A 6,736-nucleotide genomic window follows, 5' to 3' on the forward strand; every position below is an offset into this window, starting at 1 on the left:
GCGTGCACCGCGCCGCGCGCCGCGTCGCCGCGCGCCTACTGCGTCACTGCGCACGCGACGCAGACGCGCGACTGCGACGGGAAACGCTGCTGCCTGGCAACGCGCTAGACCCGACCCGTTTCTGAAAACGCCGCCTGGCGAAACAGCGAGTTCTGATTCTTGACGTTTCCCGCCTGTCCGCACAGCACCCAGCAAGAGATGAGACTTTTGGAAGAATCGCGTTAAGAATAAAAGCGCTGGAAAACGACTACTGAAGTAATGTTTATTTCCTAGAAGGTTACACACCCTACAAGAGATTATCAGCCACTTTTCACAAGTGCTACCTGAGGTTGCGAGTTTTTTCAGTTACTCTGTTTTCTGCCAAAGTATAAACTGCTAAAGGGAGTTGACTTTAACAGCAATAAGAACTAAGGCCAACACTAACCATCCTCCTTAAAGGTGCATCGAGTACCAATAAAAGGGCTTCCCTGACGGCTCAGTGGTAAAGAATCCGCCTGCAGTGCAAGAGACGAGGGTTCTATCCCTGGGTCAGGAAGATCCCCTGGAGGAGAAAATGGCAACCCACTCCAGTATTCTTGCCTGGAAAATCCCATGGACAGAGTGTGGCAGGCTACAGTCCATGGGGTCGCAAAGAGTCGGACACGACTGAGCACGCACGCAGTACTAATAAATTCTCCATTAAACAGGCTAATAGTCTAATAAACTGCAGATCAGACCTGAAGCTGCAATATAAGTTTGCGCTTCTGCAGTACACATTTATAAATGGGGGCAAAATTAAAGTGTTAGTCGCTCAGTTGTGCCCAACTCTGCGAGTCCATGGACCGAAGCCCACCAGCCGCCTCAGTCCATGGGTATCCTGCACTGCAGGCAGATTCTTTACCATCTGAGCCACCAAGGAAGCCCCATAAATTGGGGCAATTACTTATCAAATTTCCCATCATCCTCAGAATCGGGTAGATTTTTAGGATTTGTGATCAATTTACCTGTGTTAAGTTTGGTGGCCTGAGAAAGTAGATTAGTGTTTGTCGAGTACTGGGTCAGGGTATGGTGAGTGACTTAAAGGGTAGAGTTTCCTTTTGGGGTGACAAAGATGTTTAAAAATTAGATTACAGTGAGATGTTGCATAGCCCTGTGAATTGTATGATATTTAAATTATATCTTAATAGAACTGTTTAAAAAAAAACTTGGTGGTCTGCCAATTCAGGCTTTGGCCTAGCTTGGCTTCCTCAGCCATTCATTCATTGATTTATTCCTTCTATTACTGATATACATTAAAGAGATTAATGGGGAGAAACACAGGGTCTCTCATCTTTAGAAGCCCCTGGTTTAGTACAGAAGAAAAATGTGTAAATAGAAAGTTACGATTCATGTACCCCAATGTTCATCGCAGCACTGTTTATAATAGCCAGGACATGGAAGCAACCTAGATGTCCATCAGCAGATGAATGGATAAGCAAGCTGTGGTACATACACACAATGGAATATTACTCAGCCATTAAAGAGAATACATTTGAATCCGTTCTAATGAGGTGGATTAAACTGGAGCCCATTATACAGAGTGAAGTAAGCCAGAAAGAAAAACACCAATACAGTATACTAATGCATATATTGGAGAAGGCAAGGGCACCCTACTCCAATACTCTTGCCTGGAAAATCCCATGGACAGAGGAGCCTGGTGGGCTGCAGTCCATGGGGTCACTAAGAGTCGGACATGACTGAGTGACTTCACTTTCACTTTTCACTTTCATGCATTGGAGAAGGAAATGGCAACCCACTCCAGTGTTCTTGCCTGGAGAATCCCAGGGACGGGGGATCCTGGTGGGCTGCCGTCTATGGGGTCGCATAGAGTCGGACACGACTGAAGAGACTTAGCCGAATGCATATATATGGAATTTAGAAAGATGGTAACGATAACCCTATATGCAAGACAGAAAAAGAGACACAGATGTACAGAACAGAGTTTTGGACTCTGTGGGAGAAGGCGAGGGTGGGATGATCTGAGAGAACAGCATTGAAACATGTATATTATCAATTGTGAAACAGATCATGAGATCAGGTTTGATGCATGAGACAAGTGCTGAGGGCTGGTGCACTAGGATGACCCAGAGGGATGGGATGGGGAGAGAGGTGGGAGGGGGGTTCAGGATGGGGAACATATGTAAATCCATGGCTGATTCATATCAATGTATGGCAAAAACCACTACAATATTGTAAAGTAATTAGCCTCCAACTAATATAAATAAATGAAAAAAATTTTTTAATTAAACTAAAAAAAAAAGAAAGTTACGATTCATTGTGGTAACTGTGATAAGAGGCATAAAAAGGGAAGGAATGATAAAGGGGAAGATGGGTTGGGAGGTGCTACTTGAGCTGAGAGAATTTGCTTAAAGCAGGTTCAAGAAGCATGAAGAAGTGTTTTGCAGAAGCACAGAGATGGAAAGGAGTATGACGTCAGAGCCTGCAGTTTGTTATGGCTGGAGATTAGGCTGTTTAGGGCAACAGGGAGGCTGGAAAGACTGGAGGGGCTCAGAGAAGAGGCCTCTGGAGCAACGTGGAGACATGAGAAAAGCAAGCAGTTCTCTTCCCTGGCCCATAGCTAGTGCAATTCTGTTTCTATCTGTTTAATATACTGTGATTCCATAAAAAACTTCATTTGAAAAGGAAAGAGTGTGGGCATGTTACTTAAGAAAAAAAATCCAAAAGAAAAAAAGAAAAAAATCCAAAAGAAAAAAAGAAAAAAATCCTGGGAATTCTTTGCAGGTCCAGTGATTAGGACTCTGTGCTTTCAATGGTCGGGAAACTAAGATCCCATAAGTGGCAGTGCATAGCCAAAAAAAGAAAAGAGAAAAAAAGCTCAATAATATTAGTATAGGTGGAATAGTGGGACAAAAGCCAAGCTGCAGTGGGTTAAACAGTGACTGGAAGATGAGGAAATGGAAGCAGTGGATACAGACTTCCCATTCAAGAAACTTCAATAATAAGGGAAGAAGAAAGATGGATTTATTAATAGCTCAGCAAGGGTCTTTTAAATTATCATGTATTAGTGGTGTTCCAGAGAGGTAAAAGCCATCAGTAGTGTACAGATGCCACAAGACTAAGATTTCTTAGGAATTAATGTAAATAAAGAGGTTCAAGGCCCGAGCGCTGGGCACCCCAGTGTTAAGAGGTTAAAGATATGAACACACTCAAAAAAAAAAAAGAAATGAACACACTCAAAGCACAAATCATTTAGTAAAATATAGATGACTATAACTACATTAAAATTTAATACTTCTATATTAAGCCACTAGGAAAACATGATCCTAACTCATATAACCAAAAAAGGATTAGTAACTAGAATTTATTAGGACTGAATCAGTAACAAATCAGTAACAAAAAGATGACTCAATTGTTTAGAAAGACAGCGATATCAAATGCAATTTACTGAACAGGAAATCCAATAATAGCCAATAATAAATATATACATATGTACATGTATATGTGTATATATATGTAGTACATACACATATATATTTTTAATCTTACTGGTAATTTAAGAAGGGTTTATTGCTGTAACAGGGCTTCCCAGGTGGCACGAGTGGTAAAAAACCCACCTGCCAATGCAGGAGACATAAGAGACGTGGGTTCAATCCCTGGGTCGGGAAGATCCCCTGGAGGAGGGCATGGCAACCCACCCCAGTATTCTTGCCTGGAAAATCCCCATGGACAGAGGAGCCTGGGGGGCTACAGTCTATAGGGCCCCACAGAGTCAGACATGACTGAAGCAACTTAGCACTCATGCATGCACATCAGTGTAAAAAGGTAACATCTGGCATTCATTTGCACAAGTAGAAAAATGTAATAGTTCAACAAGATCAAGTTTTGGCAAGGATGTGGAACAAATGGAATTTGTGTGCTATATGTGGATATGTAAAACAATATAATTTTGAGAGCAGTTTGGCAATATCACATAAAGTTGAAGAAATAATGTATCTCATAACCCTGCAGTTCCATTTCTGGGTACAAAGATAGTCACTGCAGCATCATTTGTATAACTGGCTATTTGAATACATCCAAATGTCTACTGTAGACTAACGCAAGAACAGATGAATAGTGGTATAATTCATATAACAAAATACCACAAAACAGCTGGAAATTAACCACCTATCTGACCATGATTAAGTGATACCACAACAGTCCTGTAGACAACTATACAAATGGGCACACTTTTTCAGGCAACTGTTTGCAGGCAGGGGACAACAGGAAGCACAGGCTGATCTCTGAGCAGAAACTCATAAGGTGAGTCCCCCAGATCTAGCTCCTCTACCCGGGGACAGTTTCTCTAACTATTGCAGAGAGCTGGAGCCTAAGCAGGGTCGGGAGAGCCCACTGGGCTCAGGAGGCAGACCCAGACTTTGAAACCACGGAAATGGCTGGAAACCACTGGGCAGAGCAAGAAAACGGAGGGTGCCACGCAGACAGTTACTGAAGTCTGTGTATGGGATCCCACAGATCTCTGGTGGGATGCTGATGTGATGGTTAATTTTATGTCTCAACTTGACTGTACCACGAGGTGCCTGGATGTTTTGTTGAACATCATTTTTCAGTGTATCTACGGGAGTGTTTCTGGATGAGATGAACACTGAATTGGTAGACTGAGTAAAGAGACTGCCCTTTCCACAGTAAGTGGGCCTCAACCAATCTACCGAAGGTCTGGATAGAACAAAAGGGATGAGAAGCAGTTCTCTCTGCCTGTCTCTGAGCTGGCCATCAGTCTTTTCCTGCTTTCAGACTTGGATTTGGACTAGAACTCCAGCTACTCACTGGCTCTTCTGCTTCTTGGACTGAACTACACCATCAGCTCTCCTGGGTCTCCAGCTTGCTGACTACACATCTTGGAATTTCTCAGTTTTCTATAGTGACATGAACCAATTCCTAATTCTTCCTAGTAGTAATAAATATGTGTGTGTTTATCTCTAGTTTATTGGCTCTGTTTCTCTGGAAAACCCTGTATAATACAGCCAGGCTGCATATGCAGAGTGAGACAACCCGATGCTTACCAGAAAGTGGGTACTATATGGGGCTAAGATTAGAACAGAGATACCAGAGTTAGAGCAGTCCTTGGATAAGAGCATTGACAAGGGAGTTGTGGCCATGCCAAAGTGGAGGAATCCTGTAAATGCATTTTTAACACCCTTGGCATCCAGTTGAAACAGGAGAAAGGGTTCAGGAGTCCATTGGGCTGTCTGTCAGTTCCCTGCCTATCTGAAATGGAGGTGATGGAGCTAAGAGTTTACCAGAGCAGTAAAGTTTAAAAGACAGAATACCAGGGACTTCCCAGGTGGTCCAGTGGTTAAGACTCTGTGCTTCCAATGTAGGGGGCATGGGTTTGATCCATGGTTGGGGAACTAAGATCCCACATGCCAAGTAGCTCAGAGAAGATAATAAAAGAATACCAGAGAGAAGAGAACTGTAGCAGAATCCCAGAGGTCTACAGAGGTCTCCTTGGTTATTCAGCACAGTACTCATTAGTATATGTTTATAAGAAGATTACCCAAAGCCAAAGAAAAAGCATTAGAGGAAACAGGATCTGGCACTAAAAAATGGCTAGGAAAGGTATCTGTTCCCCTGGCCAGACTGGGAAAAGCATAATTCATAGGACACTGGGTAGAGTACTCAGGAAGGCGCTGCTGCCGCAGCAGAGGAGATAATCCTCCTTAGACTGAGCACTGCTCTCAACCTACTTAATAGGTCAAAAAGCAAAGTCTAAAAGAATCAAACTTTTCCAAGGACTTTAACTGCATCCCAAAACAAAGTTCAAGAAAACATACAGGAATAAAAAGTGACCAGAACTCCACAAGGCAAACTTCACAATGTCTGACATCCAAAGATTACCAGGCATACAAACAAGCAGGGAAACATGACCTGTCAGAAGGAGAATAATCAAAACTGACCCAGAACAGACCACAGGGGTTAAAACTAGCAAAGAATGACATTAAAAGTTACCTTAGGGACTTCCCTGGTGGTACAGTGCTTAACCCCCTGCCCAAGCAGGGGACGTGGGTTCAATCCTTGGTTCGGGAAGATCCCACGTGCTGTGGAGCAACTAAGCTCCTGCGGCCCATGCTCTCGAGCCCAGAGCTGCAAATACTGAGCCCACACGTGGCAACTACTGCTACAACCACTAAGCCTGCACACCTAGAGGCTGTGCTCCGCCGCGGGAAGCCACCCCCGTGAGAGGCCCAAGTCCGCCAACGAAGAGCAGCCTGCGTTCATAGCTGGAGAAAGCTGCCAGCAGCAGCCAAGACCCAGTGTAGCCAAAAACCAACAAGAAGACATCAATATAATTACATTTCAAATGTTTAAAAAGTTAAGTATAGCGATATGGAAAAATATGAGAAGAAATAATGGCCCCAAACTTTCCAAACACAGTAAAAAACATTTAAAAAACCCCACAATTCTGAAGCTCAATCCCAAGTACAAGGTATATAAAGAAAACTACAACAAGTCACATCAAAGTCAAATTGTCAAAACCAGCAATACAGATAAAATTCTAAAGAAAAAAGAATGTTTCTGAGGAACAAAGATGATACCAAATTTCTTGTTGAAAACAATGTAAGTGAGATGATAGTAGAGTAATAACTTTAAAGTACTGAAAGAAAAAAATTATAAATTAAAATTGTATCCCAGTGAAAAATATGTTTTAATATCTTCATCACCAACAGACCAACTACAAGAAATGTTAAAGAATGTCCTT

The sequence above is a fragment of the Dama dama genome, chromosome 10 (assembly GCF_033118175.1).
Source record: "Dama dama isolate Ldn47 chromosome 10, ASM3311817v1, whole genome shotgun sequence".
Taxonomy (NCBI): Eukaryota; Metazoa; Chordata; class Mammalia; order Artiodactyla; family Cervidae; genus Dama; species Dama dama.